At 36.6% G+C, this 25,953-nt stretch overlaps 1 protein-coding gene across 2 annotated transcripts in view; it reads left to right on the forward strand.

The window, feature by feature from the left end:
• NPAS3 (neuronal PAS domain protein 3) overlaps positions 1-25,953 on the forward strand; it is an 849,973-nt gene that overhangs the window by 236,579 nt on the left and 587,441 nt on the right. The window lies entirely within an intron of this gene.

The following is a 25,953-nucleotide window of genomic DNA, read 5'->3' on the forward strand; positions in this document are numbered from 1 at the left end:
CAAAAGACATTACAAACACAGCTTGTTTTTATTATCTATGTGTACATGTGGATTCATGAACCTGTATTATTTTCATCACTGCCCAATAACTAAACCAAAGGATTTTATCACAGATGGAGATGAGGGATTTGCTTTCCTTTAGCCAATGGTTCATATGACTCTAGAATAATTTTTTAACGTGCGTATTTTCTAACCCTGATAAACTTGCACAAATACACCAAGAACATGTGTAGAAATGCTTATTTCAGTATCGTTTTAATGTCCAAGATTTGGAAATGACTTCTGTAGATAACTAGATCAATTACTATATCCATCCAGTGAAATGCTGAGTAGAGTTTAAACAGATTGGGGTAGATTCATGTGTGCTGAAGTTCAAGACATAGATTTGCAAGTACAGAACAATATCAAGAAGATGATTTAATTCATGTAAATAAGGTGAAGTTGCCACTTCCATGCTTTTAAGTGTATATTTCCCTTTTAGAAAAATACACAAAAAACAACTCCTGATGATTGCTTTTGACGACAGAAAGACTTAGAGGCTGGGGAGCTTTGACATTTGCCTCTATATTCCTCTATACCTTTAACATTTAAAAAATTATAAAATAGTTGTGTTTTAATGTAGAAGTGAAATTCACTTCTGAATTGAATGCTTAACTCTTGCTGGTTGTTTCGCATATTGGATGCTGTTAGATTAACAAGGGAGTGGAAAGAAGACAATGTGAAGGAAATAGAGTGTATATTTTAATTTTGCTGTCACAGAAGGAAATGACATAGAGTCCACATGCCTTCCTCAATACCAGATTACACACGTGTAGGGCTATGTGAATGTCCTGCATGTGGAATGCTGCAGCCCGTGAACTTAGTCTAAGGATGTTGTTGTGGTGCACCCCACCCCCCAAACTGGCATTTGTGAGACATTTCTTCAGAGCTCATTATTATAGAGCCTTTTCTTAGTCTGAAGAGGGGTGCTCTGTTGACAGGGCCAAATTATAGCTTGGATAATTACTTTTGTTCACATCCCTCTCCTCTCTTTCTAATAGATAGCAATGCTATTTTTGTTATGATAATAATGGATACTTAGGGTTTTTCCCTCCAAATTCTTTGTTGTCTTTCTATAATTCACATAATGTATTCAGAATATTGGTGAGTCTTTGATCTTTTCATTTTGTAAATGGTCAAAATGAAATGTAGTGAAAGCAACGGACTCTTTTCAGAGACAATGGCTGAATTAAGACACACAAAGAATAACTGATAAACTCTCAAATATGTGCTTTGTACTATATCAGAAGATAGTTGCTGCTTTTAACCCAAAAATGAGATCTGAGAAACCACTTTGAAAAAAAGGCATTTATCAGTAGATACCATAGCATATTTTTGGATAGAAGAAAATACTGGGCAGAAATGTTAATTTAAAGCCATATATCATATGCTTTTGCACGTTGTAATCAAACAAATGTTAAGTCTTACAGATTTGTTGAGGAAGAATTAGCCGTTTTTATTATATAATTAAAGGTAGGGGCAACATGGATAATTGTTATTATGTGACAGGATAGGATAACAATAAAGATAGAAAGATGGTCTCAGTGCTTATGGGGTAATCCTCTATGTGACGTCACAGGCCATGCCTACAATGCACTTGGAAAACCACTTTCACTTATATGGGTCTTGGGGTCAACCCTAGATGTGTAGCAAAAAATAGCCGGATCATGTTTTAATCTGAAAGATTTCAGAATGCCAATCAAACCTTTGGCTTGCTCTAGTTTTCAGAAATACTATGTGAAATGTGGATCATAAAGCAGAATTTGGCTCTAAAACACTGAATTAAAATTATTCTTAGGAAGGCTTCAATTAACTCCACAGCAAAACTACCACTATTCTCAATTTGGTAGCTAGAGATGCTTATGAGAGTGGCAGATGGCCACACAAAGCAACCATGTTATTTTATTTCCAAATTTATGTAAACTGCACTCATAAATTTTTAAAAATAAGACTTCTCAAATTTACCACAACAATCCTAGGTCCCAGAATCAAATTCTGGGATCTTAAAAAGTTCTCTGAATTTGCTGATGAGGTAAACTCATCATGGTTAAAAAAAAAAAAAAAAAAAAAGTAACTCCTGATTTGGAAAGGTTAGAATTTCTATATCCTTTCTGCCCAGTCAGCTCATCAGGTGTTGACCATGGTGGTTGAACATGAGCACTTTGTAGATTAATTTGGGATTGAACCCTGGCTCTGGGAGTAACTAGCAGGAGACTTGACAAAAAGAGTATGGCCAGTTTAACCTCCCTGTCCTCATCTGTAAATAATAGTCACATGGTGGTTTAAGAAATCAGGGAGGGGCTCCTGGGTGGCTCAGTGGGTTGTGTCTAACTTCGGCTCAGGTCATGATCTCATGGTTTGTGAGTTTGAGCCCTGAATCGGGTTCTGTGCTGACAGTTCAGAGCCTGGAGCCTGCTTCAGATTCTGTGTCTCCTCCTCTCTCTGCCCCTCCCCCACTTGTGCTGTCTCTGTCTCTCTGTCTCTCTCTCTCTCTCTAAAAAATAAATAAAATTAAAAAAAAATCAGGGTAAGAAACCATATAAAGCAGTTAATTAGCACAGCACTAAGAACATCGTAAGTACTTAATTATTAGCCATTTTTATCTAATTTTTATTTTTAAAAATAACACTAGCCAGTGGGGAATAGGAGTGTACTGCAATTTCTTTAAGTTTTTAAATATTTTTAAAAGAGTTCACATAGTGTAATGATTAGGAAGCATTCACTTGAACTAAGTAGCCTGTAGGTGTGAGCATGAGTTTAAATATTTAAATATGGTGCAGGGGCTCCTGGGTGGCTCACTCAGTTGAGTGTCCAACTCTTGATTTTGGCTCAGGTCATGATCCCAGAGTCATGAGATCCAGCCCTGTGTTGGGCTCTGCACTGAGCGTGGAGCCTGCTTAAGATTCTCTCTCCCTCTGTCCTTCTCCCCCACTCATGCTCTCTCTAAAATAAATAAAAAATAAAAAGTCTAGCTGGGGCAACCTGGGTACTGACACCAGAATGAATGCTGGCAGGTGCATCTTGCCAGTATTTGCCGACTACACACCATTGGGGCCTTTGGAAGCCCTTCTTGCAGGTGATTCCTGCATTGTTATTACATGACTGATTAGAAAATACGACATCTTACATAGTTTCATTTTAGTCAATCCTGACTAAAGCAAAATATTTTTGTTTAACCCCCTTGGTGAAATTCTTGGACTGCAAAGAATTTTAGAACAGATGGGGGGCCTTATATATCTTGCAAATTAGAAAACCGAGGCCTTAGGAAGAGAAAGCACATGTTTAAGGTCCTGTGTGCTGCCCTTTGTCTTCTATGCTGCTTTCTAGGAATCCTTATGTTCCAATGTATTGAAGAGAATGGATCTTTTCTTGGTTATTCGCATTTTTGCCAAGACTCAGTTCATTCTTTTTTTTTTTTTTTTTTTTTTTTTTTTGCTCTGAACCAAGTCATTCATTATAGAATGGAGATATGGACAGTGGACGGAATGGAGGTTAACTTTACAAAACATCCCAGACGTTGTAGTTGGTGGGAAAAGAAAAAAAAAAATGTTGCCATTTGCTGTTTTTGGTGACTTCTGTTTTCTTCACCTGAGAAGTCAAGAGTACAAAAATCATTCTGACTAATTAAAAGTTTGAACTAGGCTGTAAGTACTTGAGTTTTATCTTGACAAAGTAGTAGTAATTTCTCTGTTCACAGTCATCGTACTCTTGAGACTCAGACCATTCTATCAGGAGCAGAGCATCACCTCAGTTGAAATCTTAACTAAATCCCATTTGCTACTTACTGGTAGAAATTCTTTTTAAGTAGCATCCTCTTATGTGTACATTTTAACTTCACAGGTTGACTGTTCACAGGGAAGGGAGCAGATGACCATCTCCCAGGCCTAAAGTCTTAAAACACGTGTTTTAAGTCTGGCCACGTTGCTAACTGTCTTTCCACGTGTTAGAGTCTTCTCCTTTGCCACCTCTTTGATAATTTTATAAAATTATCACTTGGTTTTCGCCCTCCATGTTTTTTATTCAATTTAAAATTCATCTGGAAATTTTTAATATTGACTCATTTGAAGTATCTCAGTTTTTCTAAGAATTAGCTTTTTTGTTTTTCTTACCATAGAACGTTTGAGATGTAGTATATGCCCAAGCAATTGTGAGAAGTAAACAGTATTATCAAGGATGCTTTCTGAATATCCACTCTAGGAAATTGCAGCTGCTAGGGTAGGCAGCATTGTAGTGATCATCTTGGCAAGAGGTATGTTCTCACCCTATCACTAAAAAAGGCCCAGAGGGGTAGCAACAAAACAAATACCTATAGTTTTTGCAAAATAATTTAGCTCTAAAGCTGTAAGCCTGGATGATGGAGATAAGGTTCTGCATCCTAGATGGTGACATAGTGAGTAGAAGGGATTACAACCCAGGCATTTTATAATGAGAGCCAAAAAGTCCTTAATAACAAGGTGTTACTTCTTCTAAGACTTGACTGCAACCTCTGCTCTTTTAACCTTTTGCTAGCTACAGAAAAGTTGCTAGAACATATCTCTTGACATAAAGAGGGTTTTCAAATTTGTTTTCAAATATTAGTGTTTTAAAATCATGAACTTCAATCTCTTTGTGCTACAGTAAGAAAAATGATCAGCGCAGGCTTTTGCTTCGTTTAGCTATGGGGAGTAGATGCAAGAATCGGAGCTTTATACTTACTTGGTCGTCATCATGTCTTTTTTTTTTTTGTTTCATTTCTTTTGATACCACATCTATTTCTTATCTCTTCATTTTGTAGTAATAGAAGAAGCCTTAACAGTTGCAAGATTACATATTTATATCAGGGTTCAGACTGTGAATTCATTCTTTCCTAGGGAAGCAGAAAGATCATGTAAAAATGGTGACCACATGTTGACAGAATGCATGATTTAACAAAACCGAAGGCAATCATTTCAAAGAAAAATGTTTTATTTTCTGCCAGCAGAGTATAATGGAGAGAAATTGGCTGGTATTATTTTAAAAAATTGCCCAAATCACTGTAGTTAGTGTAAAATTGTCTCTGGAACTATTTCCTGTAAGTTAACCAGACATATGATTGTATCCTTTCTATTTTGAATACTGAAGCTCACATTTCAACTGTCTTGTATGGAGCCTATCAGGTATAATAGCTCTTTGTAAAGGTGCTTCTTTCTTTCTTTTAGTCTATCCCATCTAAGCTTACACCTTCATTCACCCCAAACTAAGAATACTTACAGCTTGGGGCTTTCTGGAACTTTGAGTTAAATATTATTCACTCACAAATCAAGACCATAAGCTATTCAAAATATGCTTCTCCCGCCTACAAAAGTTCAAGTTAAATTAATGTAAACACTGTTGATGTTATTAAAAATTCTCTACACATTTCAGTTGAAAGGATATTTAATTTTTATTTAACATGTGGTTTATAGGGTTTGCTGTTTTTTTTTTTTCCTTAGTACTTAAAGTAATTTCAGACATTACACACTGGGGTCTGCTTATATTCTTTGAGGATACAGTAAGTATTATTAACAACAAATCAGATTTATGTGTCAATGAAATAATAATGCAGTCTGATATGATTCCAATAGTCACAGACCTCTGAGCAAGTCAAAAAGGCATGGGCCACATGGTAGAATGTTGCTGGTATCACCACGTTGACCAGTGTTGTTTTCATTGCCTTACTTAGATGTTAGAGGTGATATGTGATTGCTTTCAGGTTAGTTGCAGATCAAACCATATCATGAAATCTAAGCCTATGTTTTGGAAGAATTGTAGAGTTAGGTATGGAAACAGACTGAAAGCTATATAAATATTACCCACTTTTTATAATACTGGCCCAATTACACTTGTACCCCAATGTTTATAGCAGCACTCTCAACAATAGCCAAATTATGGAAAGAGCCTAAATGTCAATCAACTGATGAATGGATAAAGAAATTGTGGTTTATATACACAATGGAGTACTACGTGGCAATGAGAAAGAATGAAATATGGCCCTTTGTAGCAACATGGATGGAACTGGAGAGTGTGATGCTAAGTGAAATAAGCCATACAGAGAAAGACAGATACCATATGGTTTCACTCTTATGTGGATCCTGAGAAACTTAACAGGAACCCATGGGGGAGGGGAAGAAAAAAAAAAAAAAAGAGGTTAGAGTGGGAGAGAGCCAAAGCATAAGAGACTCTTAAAAACTGAGAACAAACTGAGGGTAGATGGGGGGTGGGAGGGGTGGGGGAGGAGGTGAGGGGTATTGAGGAGGGCACCTTTTGGAATGAGCACTGGGTGTTGTATGGAAACCAATTTGACAATAAACTTCATATATTGAAAAAAAAATAATACTGGCCCCATTAACTCCACTCACCATGGAGACAGATAGGAGTATTGCATTTGTGCCTATCCAATGCCAAAAATACTGGTGCTCACAGATGATTGATTGATTTGGATTTAGCTGGATGCTAGATAGCAATCAACATGTGTTTGTTGATTGCTTGATCCAGATGTTTGACATTCTGTAGGAATGTTCCAGGGCCTTATACTATACACAGAGGATAAACAGGCATACTTTTAAAATGTAAGCTTTGCCATAGTTTGAACATCTCCCATCCACCAGTGGAAAAAGGATTTATGTTTAAAATGGAGGTATAACTCTTAACATAAACCATAGTCTTCTCTACTTGTTCAACTGATATTCATTATTACCCATTACTCAAGGGTAGTTGTTCTGGGCTCTGCTTTGTCAGTTCTGAGAAGACCCAAAGTTTCTTTTGGGATGGTGGAGATAGGAGTATTTCATTGTTGTTAATCAGAAATTTTAGTTAGGACAGTTTTCATGTATTATCTATAAGTTTAATAACCATGCGATTTCACTGAATCCTATGTGTAAGTCAGGGTTGCATATTTCTTTATTGAAGGCTCTGTGATTATATTACACACTAAGAGCTGAACAGTCAGAGGTGGAGGAGGCTGGGAGAGGGCATACCACTTTAAAACTGTAAGGAAAATGGGCAGTAACTTCAATGTGCTTTAGACATATCCTCTAGTAGTGCATTGATATTATGTGACAAATGCACAAATGAAAATAGAATCTTGAAGAGTAAAGATATCCTAGAGAACAGTCTCTTTGTTTTTCAAGTGGCAAAACACAGAGCCAAGGAAATTAAATGTCTTGTCTAAAATCATACAGTTAATGGTGGCAGCGGTTGGCCCAGCACCCAGGTCTTACTACTTACAGATCAGTTTTTGATTGTAATGAGTAACTGATTTTCTCATATATTTTCTTCCATTGAATAGCTTCCTTATGTGGACCACCTGTACCTCCCCAATTAACTCTACTTATTTTCCAGATGATCTGTCTTCAAATTGCTTTAGTCCAGACTTGCTTACAAATCCCTTTTATAAAAACCCTGGTTCCGTCTAGGACCTCCCACTGATAGCATGAACTGCTAGGATTGACCTGTCTTTGATGGCTCATGTAGCCTCCTCCCACCTAGGAATGCAAGTATCCTGAGCACAGAAAGGAAGGAAACTTTACTTCCCAACAGGAACTCCCTCTTTCTTGGGAGTAGCAGGATTTCCTTGGCGCTGACATTTCCATATGACGTCCACCTCACTTAAAGATCTGTTAAATTGATGCTTTGGAAGTGCATAGATGGTGGATCTTCAGGAGAAATAAGTCTCTCACACAAGCTTATGATGTCCAAATGAGACATAATACCTGTTGAGCTCACATTGAAAGTGGAGCGCATTGATAGGGAGTGAAGAGGCATTCTTTTCCTTACGCCTGCTTTTTATACACAAATTGTCCAGAAGTTTACATCAGTTTGTTTGTAACGTACACTATAAAAGACCTAAACTTGATTTTATGTGTTAAGATCTAAATCCACATTTAGCACATAGTAGCGTGTAAATGAATACATAAAGAGATCTTGATGAAATGAGTCAAATTTTCTCTCGTTTTCTTGCCATATCTCTCACAGTTTGTATAGAATTTTGTAAAATCAGGACTCGTCCTTGTGCAGTTGAAGAATTTGGGATTATTTTCTCTGTAGGCATTGACTTGATTTTTTTTTTCCTCTCGTCATCATGGTCCAAATACAGGTATTGATAACCATGCATCATGACTGATTAAAAAAAAAAAAAGTTCCAAAAAGGCTTCTAAATGAAAGCTATAATTTTGTATTGGATTTCTACTGACATGAGCAAATCACTTGCTCTTTGCCCTTATGGATTTTATAATGTCATCAGAGTCTATCAATAAAATTATAGCCTACAGTTGAGCATACACTATTCCTTACTGTATTGCATATACAGGGTGTGGGGAGGGGGATGTGCACAAACTGTAGCATGTCTTCCCTGAGATGCACTTTAGCAAGCTGCGTGTGTATGTGTGTGTGTTTGCTTTTTCAGTTGAGATCTACTGTACAATCAGTCCTGGAAGATGCATTTGAAAAACGGTACCTGACTTTTACATAGGAATGTTCTCTTGCTTCCACCTGCTGTGAGTGAAATTGACTGGAATGTGCCATTCTGATCAATTTCACAAAGCAGCAGACTCTACATATAGCCATGATGGCTGTCCCTTACACCTGAGCTGTCAGCCCTTCCCCAAGAGGGAAAAGAATACTGCCAGAGACGAGGAGCATATAGCCAGAAGGAAGTGAGAAGGCCCCAGAAGCTCCAGTAAGAAAAGCAGCTGCACAAAAACTTAAACACACTTTAAAAATAAATAAGAAGGCAAACAACAACAACAACAAACAACCCAACAACTAACCCTAAACTCATACCCAGAAGCAGAGGAGATTAAGCTATAGGAAAACAGTGGTTCCAAACCTTGTTGAATTTCAGAAGTCCTCCCTAGATGGCTGTCTTACTCGGTCATTCTAAAATTTATAGGGATTTAATATCTCATGTTAATTGGTACGTACCATGCCAGGTTAAATCCTTTTTCTGTGATCTCTTATATCTTCTCTTTGGAGCCTTGCCTCTGTCCACTTTTTTTCTATTTCTGGTTACATATAAACACACAGATCTAGCAAATATCTAGCAATAACTATATTAAGATCTAGAATTTCCCCTTAAAAACGTTTCCCTTATTTCTACCTGATTTGTAGGAAGGATTTATTGTGATTTTTGGTATTATGAATGAGACTATGCATGATTAACAAAGGAGGCTAGACAGGCTCTTGACTTCTCTGTCCCCTTCTTGACTCAGGTGCTCACTATAGCACCACTTCCAGCGTGTAGAAAGGAGATGAGACTGTGTTTTGAGAATTAAATATTTTTGACAGGGAACAGTTTATTAGTATCAACGTTTGGTGAGGAGGGGGGGTATCTGTGTTTCTTCCATCTTTCCCTTCTTTCTTTACTGTGATACCATTCTGAGCACTGATTAACTGTGCAAATGTAATTTCAATAGTGCTACTACTGGATGTGTTGTTTACTCATTTTAATCATCACTTTTAAGGACATTGAGATCATCAGCATAATCATCTTTCAACAAATACGTTTTGAGGACATACATAGCAGGACACTGTCTCTCAACATTATTACTGTGCTAATAACAACAAAGCCTTATTTAGCATGTACTTTTAAGAAATCATTAACATAACTAATTTTTCAGGGACTGCACTCTGAAGACTCATTGTGAAAAGGGCTATTTTAATTTTTAAAGAAGATCTTTTATATATGATGCTACTACAGTGAACTGAAACTGTAGCGTAAATGTCAGAAATGGATATATACACACATATACCTTATCAGTATTTTTAATTTTCTGAGCTGCTTTTAATAATAGGTTAAACCCTATGGAATAGTCTATTCTAATTTTATCTAGTTTTTCCTGATTATTTTTATGAAATTTATATAATAGAAAAAGAAAAAGCAGAAATCCAACCCCTCACAGTCACTTTAATAATTATAGTTTCTTCCAATTTAACTTGCCTCACTTCTTTCCATTTTATGCCTCTTCGTAATTTCTTCAATGTCATCTGACTGCTACACATCTTCATATCTCACACCTTTATGTACCCTGTAATTAAGTCATACTCTCAGGGAAGGTTATTAATGGCATTAAACCACAGGTTGCTAACTGCCACAGGCCAAAGGAGACCCATAGGAGCCTGCAAAGAGTTCCATTTTTTAAATGAGATGCTAATATTTTCAGAAAACAGAAGGTTTTACTTTAAAAAAATCTAGATATCTGACTTCTGTTAAAAAGGAAGACCTGGCAACTTTAGGTTCCTATTGCCATCTAGTAACAAATATTTCTTTGTTTGTTTCCCTGAATAATGAGTGACCCCTGTTGGCTGGGTAAGTGATCTCCAGTTTGCCATAGTCCCCACTACTCCTTGTTAACAATGAGGTCCGGTTGCCATTATCAGGTTTGCATTACTCTCGTTTATTTAGTCCTCTTTATCCGCTTGTATAATTTTGTTGGGTCCTGCAGGTATTTGAGTTTGTGACCCTAATGCAAATTTATTTATGCGAGACTAAAAATGCATAAAACCAAAACAACTTCCTACTCTTCCTGTATATGTGAATTTTATTACATGCAATATGGTGAAATCAAATGAGCAAAATTGTATAGAAGAAAATGAGGGGCCAAAGATGAATGGAAACAAAACAGAATTTAAAGGATCATGAGGGCACATTTAGTGAAACATCAACTTTATCTAATGCTAGTAATACTCAAATACCACCTCTAAGAATTTTGGAAGTGGTGAGTAATTAGAGAAGTCAAAACTAAAGGCAGCCACATATATAATTTAATCCCCTAACAACATTGGTACCTTTATGTGAGTGTGTGTGTGCATGTACACATGCGTGTGTACATGCACATATATGTATTTGAAAAGTGAGTCAGGTCCACAACCGTGGGAATGTGACAAAGTTGCTCCATTACTCTAGGTATTTTATTGAGCTCCACACTATCTTTGTGAATACGCTGCTGGGAAACACTGCTGTTTTCAGAAGTGAAACTGAAGACTAAGGGACTTTTGTTGGCAACTCAGAAGGAGACCTTGAGGGAAAACTCTTTAAGATGAATATCTCAGCACCCACTCAAAAAAAATGAGGTACAGAGAGAACAGAGAGGGTAAATTTAAAAATGGGCTCCTTAAAAGTGCTGGCAGGTGGGTGAAAGGAAATGGAGTATCCATTTTGGTCAAAGACTGTATTAGGCTGAAAGGTCAGGGAGGAAGTGCTCAACCACGTGTTATACATTTGGTGTTTTTAAACCAATTTTTTGGTGGCTTACAGATTCAGATACTGGGGTTATTTTTGGATGCTTTATGGTAGGGCCGCTTGAGAACATCACTGACTTTCATTGCCCCATTTCAATTAGCCAGTCTCTTTTATGTCACCTTACAAGTGACCCTATGCTTTCCTATATCTGAGAACTTTCTATCATAGTTTGGATTCATTTTACTATTAAAGTTGTGTTAATTATCTGTTAAATAAGGAAATTCAGTGCTGGCTTTCAATTAATGAGGTAACTGGGTCTTTTTTGTTTCATATGTACTTACATCATGATAGAGCCTTTTGTTTTCCCTGAACAGCTTGCAAACTCATGAAATGTGCCTAATTACTTTATTCTTATTTTATATATTTTAAACATTTCATACATTGATACGTTACCTATCTTTATCATCCATTATGTAACTAGGTTGGGCTTAGAATGACTTACTTATAGTTCTTCAAAGTCAGATTTTTAAGAGAGGAGTAAATACCTATCAAGGTTTTTCAGAAGAATGTAGGATCCATGGAGGACTTGGTTTCCGGCTGAGTAATGGAAGCCTGGAAATAAACAGATATTTCCTATGTTGTTCCACTTAATAAAGTACCTTCGTTGAAGTATCATGACTTCTGAAATTAAATCTTACAGGTAGGCATCTGGGTTGCTGCATATGTATACTCCAGTACCATGGAACCACTTACCCCCAAGGGCCCAGACCTATTAACAGGTGTGAAGTTCGGCAGTCAATGAAAAGGCAGTGAATGACCCTAGTTACAATAGTTTGTTCAGTCTTGTAGAGTGTAGAGATCTTAAGATATCATCGACTGTGGCGGCTTCTTACCCAAGACTTGAGTTAGGATGTGAGAATGGGCTTCATGAAGCCCACATATTTTGTGTGTCTGTTTTCTCTTGGTTAAGAACCTATCATTGCCATCGCTACGTGATAGCACAATGCATCTCCAGCCAAACAGCTGACACAGCGTACACTGAGGAACAGCATTGCTTTTGAATTTAGGGGAGCCTGGGCTGCGTGGCTAGTTGACTCAGTCATTTGGTGGTGGAGACCCATGAGGGGTAACTCAGGAAGGGATGAAGACCTCCCCCAGCTTTGCCAATTCCATGCAAGCATTTCCTCTTCAAGGAATGATCCAGCCAAGTTTTTCCTCCAAATATTTACACCCTTCTGATGCAAGAAGTGATGACAGGCTGGCATTTGATAACAAACCCTTTCAGGTAAACCTTTTATTAAATGAAACATGCCTTTGAGTATCAAGACGCTTCTGAGGCTCAACTTGGACTCCAAAAAATTATGTTTATGTTGCTTTTTTTTCCTTTTTTTAAATAGGAAATTTATTGTCAAATTGGTTTCCATACAGCACCCATTGCTCATCCCAACAGGTTCCCTCCTCAATACCCATCACCTACTTTGCCCTCCCTCCCACCCACCATCAACCCTCAGTTTATTTTCAGTTTTTAAGAGTCTCTCACAGTTTGCCTCCTTCCCTCTCTGTAACTTTTTTTCCCCTTCCCCTCCCCCACGGTCTTCTGTTAAGTTTCTCAGGATCCACATATGAGTGAAAACATATGGTATCTGTCTTTCTCTGTGTGACTTATTTCACTTAGCATAACACTCTCCAGTTCCATCCATGTTGCTACAAAAGGCCATATTTCATGCTTTCTCATTGCCAAGTAGTATTCCATTGTCTATATAAACCACAACTTTATCCATTCATCAATAGATAGACATTCAGGTTCTTTCCTTAATTTGGCTATTGTTGAAAGTGCTGCTATAAACATGGGGGTACAAGTGCCCCTATGCATCAGCACTTCTGTATCCCTTGGTAAATTCCTAGCAGTGCTATTGCTGGGTCATAGGGTAGATCTATTTTTAATTTTTTGAGGAACCTCCACACTGTTTTCCAGAGTGGCTGTACCAGTTGGTATTCCCACCGACAGTGCAAGAGGGTTCCCGTTTCTCCACATTCTCTCCAGCATCTATAGTCTCCTGATTTGTTCATTTTAGCCACTCTGGCTGGCGTGAGGTGATATGTCAGTGTGGTTTTGATTTGTATTTCCTTCATGAGGAGTGACATTGAGCATCTTTTCATGTGCCTGTTGGCCATCTGAGTGTCTTCTTTAGAGAAGTGCCTATTTATGTCTTCTGCCCATTTCTTCACTGGATTATTTGTTTTTTTCGGTGTGGAGTTTGGTGTAGATTTTGGATACTAGCCCTTTGTCCAATATGTCATTTGCAAATATCTTTTCCCAGTCTGTCGGTTGTCTTTTAATTTGTTGATTGTTTCCTTTGCAGTGCAGAAGCTTTTTATCTTCACGAGGTCCCAATAGTTCATTTTTGTTTTTAATTCCCTTGCCTTTGGAGATGTGTCAAGTAAGAAATTGCTGTGGCTGAGGTCAGAGAGGTTTTTTCCTGCTTTTCCTGCTTTCTCCTCTAGGGTTTTGATGTTTTCCTGTCTCATATTCAGGTCCTTCATCCATTTTGATTTTATTTTTGTGAATGGTATAAGAAAGTAGTCTAGTTTCATTCTTGTGCATGTTGCTGTCCACTTCTCCCAACACCATTTGTTAAAGAGCCTGTCTTTTTTCCATTGGATATTCTTTCCTGCTTTGTCAAAGTTTATTTGGCCCTACATTTGTGGGTTCAATTCTGGAGTCTCTGTTCTATTCCATTGGTCTATGTGTCTGTTTTTGTGCCAAAACCATGCTGTCTTGATGATTACAGCTTTGTAGTAGAGGCTAAAGTCTGGGAATGTGATGCCTCCCGCTTTTGTTTTCTTCTTCAATATTGCTTTGGCTATTTGGGGTCTTCTGTGGTTCCATACAAATTTTAGGATTGCTTGTTCTAGCTTCGAGAAGAATGCTGGTGCAATTTTGATTGGGATTGCATTGAATGTGTAGATTGCTTTGGGCAATATTGACATTTTAACAATATTTATTCTTCTAATCCATGAGCACAGAATGTTTTTCCATTTCTTTGTATCTTCTTCAATTTCCTTCATAAGCTTTCTATAGTTTTAAGCATATAGATCTTTTACATCTTTGGTTAGGTTTATTCCTAGGTATTTGATGATTCTTGGTGCAATTGTGAATGGGATCAGTTTCTTTATTTGTCTTTCTGTTGCTTCATTATTAGTGTATAAGAATGCAACTGATTTCTGTACATTGATTTTGTATCCTGCGACTTTGCTGGATTCATGTATCAGTTCTAGCAGACTTTTGGTGGTGTCTGTCGGGCTTTCCATGTATAGTATCATGTCATCTGCAAAAAGTGAAAGCTTGACTTCATCTTTGCCAATTTTGATGCCTTTGATTTCCTTTGGTTGTCTGATTGCTGATGCTAGAACTTCCAACACTATGTTAAACAACAGTGGTGAGAGTGGACATCCCTGTCGTGTTTCTGATCTCAGGGGGAAAGCTCTCAGTTTTTCCCCATTGAGGATGATATTAGCTGTGGGCTTTTTTTTCATATGTTGCTTTTTTTCAAAACATAAATTTTACATTAAAATACATGTTATTGAAGACACTTAAAAAATTAGAGTTCTCCCCACCCCCTCCATAAGGAATTTCTACATGTAGAAATAATACTACCATGAAATAACTTCTACCATGTAGAAATACCACAGAAATAATTTCTACCATGTAGAAATACTTTGGTAGACGTGGATATATCTTATCTATATATCGACCCATATATCGACCTGTATATTGATAGAGATACATAGCTGTGGTGATTTGATCCCACTATACTTGGTGCCTTTTATTGCTTAATATATTGTAAAAAAAATTTCCAAGCCATTGAAGATTTTTTTTTCAACATCTGTGTTCAAGATCATGAATATTCCATAGTTTTTTTCTGAAGTTTATTTATCAGAGAGGCAGTGAATATTCTCTTAGCAGTTTATTTGTTCACATCTTTAGCTTTGGCTAAAAAAAGACAAATTTATAATCCTTTGGATATGTATTTGCCAAAGTGTTCTCTAGAAATTGGAACAATTCACATCCCTGGCAACCATATGCTGTGCTTTTGGGAATCTTGATGGAAGATTAAATAAAAATAATGTCTTAAACCGATAGGTAGGGGATAGAGTATATAGTCTTTTTAAGACCTGTTCTCTCAGTTGTAGTGTGCAAAGAAAGGGTGACCATTTTACTTAATTATCTCTATTTCACAAAGGAGTGCAGGCAGTTACAGTGTAATGGTGTGTTCATTGATGTCCAGTAAAAGCATGTGCTGTTTTCAGTGTTCACATGACCATAACTTTCATTTTTCATACTTCAAGATCTTCAAACTTGTCAAAGCATGCTTTCTCCTTTCCAAGTTTCTCTTCTCAAGCTTGATAGTTTTCAAAAGCTTTCTCCCACTTAGTTGTGCTTTCAAAAGTGTTTGAAATCACACTTAAAGAAAATTAAAGGAAAAAGTGAATTTTCCCTCTAGAAAAGGTCATTTGAATTTGAATTCCAAAGCAATTTAGTTTGGGATGTATAGCAATTAACAGCAAATCTATCTACTTCAAATTGCAGTGTTTATAAGCTTGAAAGACAGGGCTTTTTTTTGGACATTTCATTAAGAAATTAATGTTTTCATAACAACTATGGGATTTATATAGGTGTTTATAAATTAGGTAAAACTTTATCAGCGACCTAATTGTCATATAAATGATAGGAAGAGGGAGAATCCTGAGGACTTTATTCCTATAGAAGCGGTGTAATACACTGGTGAGAGGAACATACTTGAGTCATGTTGCCGAGGTTCAAATTCCAGCTGCAACCCTCACTGGCTTTGGGCAAGTTACTTTCCTTCTCAGTGCTTTGATCTTTTATTTGTGAGGTGGAGGCAGTAAATATTCCAGGGTGGCCCGCTGTCCTGGTTTGCCCAGCATTGTCCTGCTGTAGCACCAAAAGTCCAAGATCTGCGGACAGCCATCCCTAAGACAAAAATTGTCCTGGTTTTGGTGGGGGGGGGGGGGGGAAGGGTGTGGCAAGTTTGAGAGAAAGTAAAAAACCCATACGGTGGCCCCCCAAAGAGGGGCTGAAAGCAGCCCTGTTTTTAGCTTCAAAAGTGTCCAAAGATTATCTGTCTTCCACAGTTGCTGTTAACCATTTTTCCCGTGTTGCTGATACTGGCAACCATGAGTTAAATGAGATAATATTTCAAACGTTTAGATTGTGATTGAAACAGAGTAAGCATTCAAAGAAGTCCACTTTTATTATTACGTTAAATATTGTGCTGTTCTTTGGTGGTACTGAATAATCTTAAAAAGAAGAAACGTCATGTGTACTTTCCTGCTATTGATACAATGAAAATCAGTACTGTAGTTCCTTGGAGTGGTAGCAATTCCAGCAATTGCCCTTTCCATGGTCAGTAAAATGTCCTGCTGTCACAGGGTGCCCGCCGTTCCCTCCCACTTTGCCTTTCAGCAGAGATGCTCTGACCCTTTCAAATATTGAGCAGTACGCTCTCCTCTCAATGTGTGCTTACGACTCCTGTTACTGTTAATGGAAGTTACACATGTGTGCTCACCAGGATGAGAAAGCCTTTATCCCATGTTGGGCAAAGACCCATGATGCTGAATCTCTTTCTAAACTTCAGACCTGAAGGGAACAGTGCAGGGAATTGCTGCTTTCTCACTATATTAGCTTCTTCAATTTCCTTTTAATTGGAGCCTGCAATCCAGATTCTTGTAACTTCAGGAGGATGAACAATACAAATTAAGATCTGGATGCTTTCCAGGAAGGGCTCAGCTCAAAGAACACTTTTTTTTTTCTTTTTAGCACAGTTGTGGCTATTCACAAATCGCATGCAGTTGCCTAATGAGTCCATATTTGCTTCTGAGGTTTCACATTTGCAAACTACACTGCTGAGAAAGTAAGTGAAGTGTTCACCCACCTCTGGTGTGAGCTGACCGATTTAATGTACAGGACAGATAAATACTAGAATAGTCAAAACTCTAAACCGGCAGCACAGAGCCTTCAAATACGATATCTTACCCTTGTTCAGGACATTCATTTCTCCCCAAGAATTCTTTTTAATGTATAAGACTTCAATTTATGTTTAAGAACTAGTAAACTATAGCAGTTTGACAGCCATTCACACTTAATTCTGTGCATTAAACCAACAGCATTCTTTTCCACAAACATCCATTGTTAGGACAATGCTCTCAGACAGAATTTATGAGAAATGGAATTATGTTACCAAGGAGATAGCATTTACTATAATGAAGAGTAGATCCTAGAAAATGGCCCCTTTTACAGCAGCTCAGAGCAGAGCCACAAAAGCAATTGATTGGTCTTGGCATTTAGTCTTATATCAGCTGTGTCATCCATAGCTTCAGGAGTGAGAACACTAATCTAAAGTGACATTTCTGTTCTGGCGGGCTTTTCTGCCCTGATGAAAGCAATTACTTCATTCCTAAATGATAATTTGCAGGAGTTTCAACCACTTTAATTGATAATTTTTTTTTGTTCTGAGTTCAATTGTGAAGTGATTAGCTGATTTGGTAAATAGAAATTTAAGGTGTGAAATATACAAGTTGCTCCAAGGTAAAGTGCTCTTTATTGGGTGGAGAGAAATTACTTGATAAAGCTGCAGTTTTTCCATTATTATGGAACTGCCAGTTGTACAGCTTAAAGTTCTGGGGGAAAATGAAGAACAAAACACTTTGATTCATGAGGTTTTTGGCAGACACCAAAGCATACAATGAATAGTTTGGTCTTGCTGTGGTTCATTCAAGGATTATTTGAATCAAGGTGAACATTGGTTGAAAAGGATTGTGCAGACCTCTCAGCTTTCTTTATTGCTATTCTAATGACTCATTCTGGAATTAAATCCTCTTATTTAAAGTGTTAAGAATAAAAACGCTCATTGGCTAAAACCAATTAATTTAATTATTAAGTTCAAACATACACAAGGCATTTTCTGAAGATGAGGGAAGGCATTCAGTTGAATGGCTCTAATTACTCTTTTGATCTATTTTATTACAAGTCAAAAATAGGTCATGATTATTCAATGAGAATATATCTTAGTGAAAAATTTTAAGGATGCATCTTAACTTTGATACTTTATCAAATGTTAGCAGTTGCCGATGTTTTTGACACCTTTTTAAAGCAGTCAATTTCATATTTCTTACATGGGGAAAAATAATGGTCATTTCACATGTTAAATGAGAAAAATAAAGCAAGAATGAAGGTCAAACTGATTTAGCACATCAAACAGTCTTTGTCAGCCAAGCTTAATATATCCTGAGTTTGTGGAACAAATGAAATTTTGCTGCTATGTTACACTTTGCTTCCAAACAACCATTACAACTGGTTTTATATATTGTGTGAGCATCAGACCATCAAACAGTGCATCTTTACTGACGTGTTGCTGCAGCAATGATCTACAGCAGCAATCTGCCATTTATATAAGGGCAAAATGTGCATCTATATTTAGTTGTGAAATTGGCCTATTATACTCTTGATGTTTACAGAGGCTAACATAAATTAATGATGACAGCTATGAGCAGTGCATTAGTTAAGCAGCAGAGTTCTTACCTTGAACTTGAAGGTTCCAGTTTTAACTTCCAGCATGCACTATACTGTTTTCTTCACACGTTAAAGGAAGGTTTTTGAAATTGTTACCTTTTCTTGGAGAACATTAAAAGACTCCAATTTGTGAGCTATGTAGTGCATAATCCTACTAGATAATAGTTGTTTATGCATTTCTCAATTATATTGCCTTGTAAGAAAGCCAATATTTACAATCATGTGGAAAAATACTGAAAGATTTTTTTTTTCTTTGCAGTAGGTTGATTTGATTGACTTTGAACTCTATGTGATGCCAATGTGTGTTGGGCTGTTTTATTGAAAGTAATGAAAGAAGGGCAAGCAGTGTTTATAGAATCTTTACTTTTTCCCTGGGAATCCTCCTCATTCTGCTCATGTCAGGCCAGGAGTAGGTATTGGAGTCACTATAGATTTCACTGTTAACTATGACCAGAGATCTGACAAGTATGCAGGTGTTCAAAGGTTCATGAGTTAAAATGTTGAAACCTTTGATGAATTTTTGATGGCTGCATTTTTAATACAGGTCGACCTTCTTCTTTTGAGGCTGCATGCCAGATTAATTGATAAATAGTAGAAGTCTGGAGTGCTGGGTTCTCCTAAGCAAAACAAGTAGGAAAATCCATAAAAACCTGCCTTTCTGCCTTCTTTTAGAAGTACTTTTTAAAAAGGCAAAATTTAAAGTGGTTCTAACTCTATCCTTTCGCCTACTGTTAGAAGACCAAAATCTGCTGTGTTGTCTTATAGAGACTGGTCATTGTATTCAAAAAGCTTACATGAAGGTGTTAAAATTGAAGCCTAGAGAAGATTTTCATGTAGAGATCATGTGAATCTATTGATAATGTTCATATCAGGAACTGTTCCACAAATACAATTATAAATTATATAAAAAGAAATGATAAAAATCTGGCTATGAAGAATAGGAGAGGAAGAAACATTTGATTAAGTTGACTTACTTTTGTTGTTCCTCTGTGACAATTATTATTTTTGCTCCTTGTTATCCTCTGTAGATCTCCAGCTATATTATTTCCATAATCATCATAACTATTTCTGTGAAGTAGGAAATCAAAGTAATCAATTTTGCAAAGCTAAATTTGATAAGCCACAAAGGATAACTTACCTCTTTTAATTTAATGAGTCATCAAGTCCAAAGTTATCTGTTTTTTTTTTTTCCGCCATGGACAAGTGGCCCAATAAATAATTGACATCTTTATCCAGTTCCGTGGCAGCTTTAGAGAGATTGCAAATACTGAGTCAATTTCATAATACTGGCTTTGTTGTAGTGGCAGTGCCTGTTCTTTAACTTTTTACTTTTTTTTTTTTCAGTTGTTGTCTTTTGCTTGTTGTGTCTCCAGCAGAATTTGGTGATTTGGCCTTGCCCCCAGTATGGAAGCTAAAGCAGCAAATGCTGCTGGCACTTTGACATTTCCCCCAACTCACCCAGGCAATCTGGGTGAGCTCTCCATGGTCCTGGATTTGGGGTTTTGTTTGACATCAAGGAGAGCTTTTTAGATTTGTGAGATTTTGAAAGCTATTTTGAAAGATCGCCTTTCTCCCAGAGTGCTCATAAAATTGTTTTGACTAATAAGGATCATTGAAATTTTGAAGTTTTTTTACTGAAGTTCTCAGAATTCTCCTGAGTAATTCGTTCTCTTAACTGTTTGGATATTCTTTTTTTTTTTTTTTTTTTTTTTTATAAGCATAGTTGCTTGTCTTGCAATTGAATGCCATTTTTTCTAGTTTAGTGAACTAAAAAAATGCTCACTTACTTCTTCTAGTAAAAAAAATCATTGATTTGTGAACCTTGAATCATTCATCAATGAAATACATATTTTACTTGAAAACTCATTAAATAAACCTGTGGTATACAGCTGATAGGCTATAGGTATAAGGAAGACTATAGTGAAAAAGCAATATCTTTGCAATAAAGGAGTTATATTTTGCTTTAAGTATACAATGTGATATATCATAACCAGTGAGTAGAAATCATACTGATGACACAGTGTGTACATTGTAAATGAGTGTTGTGGACCTCAAAACATAGAACAATCAGTGTGAAGCAAGTTTAGGTTTTATTTTAATATATCTTATATAGTATTACTGTGTGTCAGGTACTATTTAAGTATTTTACAATAATTAACCCATTTAGTTTAATTTCAACAAGAACCTTATGAAGCAAATAGTACTATCACTCCATTTCACAGATGAAAGAAACTGAGGCAGAAGAGTAAGTAAATTGCTCAAGTTTACATAATCAGTTAAGTTATAGAACTGAGATTTAAGTACAGGTACTCGGGTTCCATAATCCATGCATTTAAATTTAACCTCTACTTTTTGCTAGTGTGGAAGACATGCTGAGAGAGGCATCAAACAGAGCTTAAAGTGATAATCATGATCTGAGAAAACATGAAAGGAGTTTAATAGGCAGTTTTAGGGTTGTCATCAAGGAAAAGTTAGGCCTTTGGTTGTATTCCCATTGGTTTGATTTCTACGGTCACTACATGGGAAATTACTAAGTGAAGGTCCTAAGTGGCAATAGAGAATGGAGTTCGAGAGGACAAATGAAAAAAGCCAACAGTTTAGAATTAGAGACACTGTAAGATGTATAAAGGAAGCCTGGTCAAATAAACTTATAAAGAATTATGGAGAGAGAAATACTATAGTAATCAGATGGGGCACTAGGATTCAAACAGTTGGGTTTTTTTCCTCTAGATAAGTTTTATAATAAAAAAAAGTTTCATGATTATTATGCTAATAGTTGTTGCTTAGATACTGTTTACCACGTGACAGGCATTTTGTACTTTACATATATTGGCTCAATTACTCTCATGAATATTATGAAATAGATAAAATTATCACATCCATTTTCCACAGGAGGAAATTGAGGCCTAAGGAGGTTGAGACACCTAGTGAAGGTTGCCGACATGGTAGTTGTAAGTTGGTGCCAATACCCACAGTTTGGCAGCAGAACCCGCACTCCTAATCTCTGTGGTTTCCAAGAAAGTTTTCAGATGGGTTGACTATACTGTCAGCATTCCTAAATCCTTGCAACTTCTTAAAATTTTTCTTTGTTGTAAAACTCTCAAGTGGTCTCTGCCCCATTTAGAGTTCATAAACTATCTTAATTTGTAAAGTCTAGAATTATCTAAGAGATTCACTGATTCATAGTTTCCATGGTAGTAAATGGTAAACTATCGTATGAGCCACTGCACTGGTCCAGGAGATTTGTTGGCCATCCTCATGTTGTAAAATAATAACATTGAGGCTCAGATTTGTTATTGAAAATCACAATGCTTGCGAATGGCTAGGATGGGTCTTATAATTCCTTCATCAGGACTTTTGCCAGAAAACTTGCCAGGGAACTTAAAATATATGAGAGGATTTAAAAAATTACATTCAATAAGCATTGTCCTCTAAATCTTCATTACTAGTAATTTTTTGATGGCTTGTTACCTATGGTTAAAGGTGTATCTTCAGAAACATGGAAAATTTGTTTCCAAGCATTAAGCAGAAACATGCATTATGCCAACAGTGTTGTTTAGGAAAGTTAATTATGGTAACATCAATGACAATAAGAGTGGAGAGTCTAACTTCACAAGTTTTATAAGAGGAAATTCTAGATACTAGAGTATTATCCTTTTGGTTGGGTGAAGAAGCCCTTTGGAGAATCTGAAAATCATTTACTATCTTCCCCCAAATATATACATAGTTTGCAAAGGACTTCTAGATTTATAAATAAATAAATAAATAAATAAATAAATAAATAAATAAATAAATAAATAAAACACGTGTGTGTATATATATATCTTCTGAAATTGCTGATTTTGTTGTTTGGTTGTTGGTAATTATTGGTGAGGATGATAAGATTGTCATCAAAGAGAACTGAAATTTTGATTTGCCGAGGATCAAGGAAGAGTCTCCTTTTCCAAAGTTACCCAAAGACTAGGTGGAAGAACGTCAGAGCAGTGGGAAGTTTGGGAGTCATTTCTTGTTGATCTGAAGTTTAATCATTTTTTATATGGCACAGATTAGGATCATAATCAATATTCATGATTTCCTGTCTTTCTTTGGTATTGTAGAAATACAACCATAATTTTTGGTTTAGAACAGAATGTGCAAACACATAGTTTATTTTACGTTTTAATGTAGTCTTTAATTCTATTTGAGAATTGCTTACAACTAAGCTGTACTTCCCAAAAGCAGGCATAAGATTAATCTACAGTCTGAGTCATTGTCTACACATCTTTAGCTTAATCTATTCTATCAACATCTCTATGACCTTTGTAATCCTTTGACTGCATTTTATTGCTGTTGCCCTTAAAGCCAATTACTACTTATTATAGATACAGTGCTGTCATTCTGAAAGACTTCTGAACTGTGAGGTCTGTATAATGAAAAACCCTTGTTATTAAGATTATGGCCAGGCCAGTTACTCGAGTAGGGTAACACAGAGTGTTTGAGTTAAAAAAAAAAAATTAAAAAAACACACAAAAAAACACAAAAAAATGTGTAGGGGAGGAGAGAAGAAAAACAAGAAGGTGGGTCAGGAACACATGAAGTAAGTTTGGCCCAGTGGTATTTTAGATAAATCAAATATCAGAGGACAGTGTTTGGGCAAAGCTTCTGAAGGCATTAATGTCCATGCATTCCCCTTTCTGGAGTGGAAATAAGAAGCCATTTGTCCTCTACCTTTGGAGTCCATTGAGTTGTTCCCTGTGATCTTGGTTTTTTCTTACCACCTACCCCCATAGAATTAGATTTTTTCCTTAAACTATTGCTAAGCCTATGCAATAATAGCAATTTCAGGATAATGGCCTCATGTTCTACTTGTTTCAGTCAAATAAAGAAATTCCTGGTATGAAAATTAGTCATGTTAATGAGATAACAGATGGGCCTATTTGTGATGCTTTGAGTGACATGTATAAAGGGAAAGTTACATAGAACATCCATGTAAAAGTGCCTTTCAAAATTGGCCTCCCAAATTCTTATCCAATTGTAAACTGCATCCCTCCTCATTTACTGACCAAATGACAGGTTTTATGAGGCTTGCATTATTTTTTAAAACTTTAATTGGTTAACATAAAATTAAAACATAACATAAAATTGGAAATGCCATATAAAAATTGAGATTTTGTTCTCTAGAAACAACAATACTGGGAATCTGACGACAGCAGGTGAGCCCTCCTCCAGAGCAGCGGTCCACTGAGACTGTGTGTGCCTGAGCTGTTGTCCTCTCCTGCCCCACAGTTGCCATCAGGCCTCTTCACTCATTGACATTCCCTGCCTTAACCCCAGGGGCCCTTCAGTTTACAACCTCTGCTCTAGTGCTCCATCATAGTCACTTACTGAACAACAACAGTTGTAAGTTGAGCCCACCTTCTGGAGTACTGTTTGATTACAAGAACACAAAAAGAGCAAAGCGCCGAACTTGAACCACTGCACTCCACAAGAGGTAGAGAAGACATCTCAAAAGACCTGGTTCTTTGGGCACAACTGACCTAAGTGGTGTTAGATAGATTGCTTTTATTACATAAAGGGAGGGGCATGAATGGTTCTTTTGCCCTAAGATGTTAACCCAGATCCTGGGTATACTTACACTTTATCAGATTGTAAGGCATCTCTCACTTTATTTACACAATTTTCAACAAGCCGAAATTGCCAATTTATAAAATCATGTAAAGGCCAGCCACGATCTGGGGAAACAAGTGGCATGCCATGCTTTTCCCTTGTGAATTAGCAATGTTTCTCCCGGAGGTTATCACCTGAGACATTAAGGGACAAAGGTTTTCATCTGAGACTGCCGTGACTCTGAAAACGGTAACGTTAACTTGTCTAGTTGTGAGAAATAGGTTGGTTAGCTAATGTAGAATATTTTATTAAGAGTGAAACTGGTGGGGTTGTTGGCTTAGTGAGTATTTGATCAGGGTGTGATGGCATTACTTAAATTATGTAGACGCTCAATAAGATATTCAGAGTGCAGTGAGTACAGTGTTTCTACCGTGAACACCATCAGGTACGCTATAATGTAATATGAAATGTTCTTGTCCATATTATACTAATGGATATCGGAGCTACACTGCTGAACTCATTTTGATCTATTGCTCTGGTCTTGCTTCCTTGCTTGTTTCTCTCTTTCTGGTTATTTTATAATGGGAAACCAGAAAGCTAGGTTCAAAGATTCAAAATGCCTTTGGAGTTCAGTGAAATGGATACTTACAAATGATTTTAATAGTACCTTGATACTGTAAATATTGCCCAATTACTTATCATCAGGGTCTTATTTTGATTTGATTTCTTGTCAGACACAAAACAGAGCCATTCAGAACAGGTGGAATTCTGTCAGTTGCTCAAACACAACTTCAGTTGTGCCAGATTCTGCCCTCAGCAATGTGAGCAAACTTCAAACAGAAATGCACATGAATAGTTAAAGGAAAATGCTGGATCCCACCTGTTGCCTTTTCTGTGAAGTAATATGTCTATAATGTTTATAAATTTTAATAACCCATACAGGGCTTTATCTTTCAACATTAAATTTATATTATCTTAAAGTTTGACTTCTCCAGGCGATGCATTTTATTCTCTAGTATCTTAGAGAATCTATCCATCTGCTAATGTGTACTCATTCATAAAGAATTGAAGTTTTCTCTTATCAACCAGTTATCAACGTATTTATTAAGTATATTGAAATCTTCATTTTCAGTGTGATGTTTTCTTTATCTGACTTAAGATCATAATCCTTATTGAGGGCTAGAGGCACATAAACACACTTCATAGAATCAACAAATAAAATGTTGATGTTTACCCTTTGTTCCCCATGATGATAATTGAAGTAAAGGTGCTTTTGGTGCCTTAAAATCTCACAGTGATAACAATTAAATGAACAAAATCATTAGCCTGAGAATAAATATATGAATACTAGCCTCATCTTTTCTGCTGCTTATAGCTGATAACACCAAGTATTACCTGTAAATCTTATGTCTTAGAAACAAAGAATGTATCTCAATGCATGGCCAATTAAAGGGAAAAACCTAACAAGCAAGGTATTGTTATTACTGCCTGTAAGTTTATTTGTTGTTATTACTGCATGTAAGTTTAAATCCAGAGGTAGAATTTTTGGTTTTAGTGA

Source organism: Lynx rufus, unplaced genomic scaffold (assembly GCF_022079265.1).
Source record: "Lynx rufus isolate CCGP_SWC_20201006 ecotype Redwood Valley unplaced genomic scaffold, mLynRuf1.p SCAF_13, whole genome shotgun sequence".
NCBI lineage: Eukaryota > Metazoa > Chordata > Mammalia > Carnivora > Felidae > Lynx > Lynx rufus.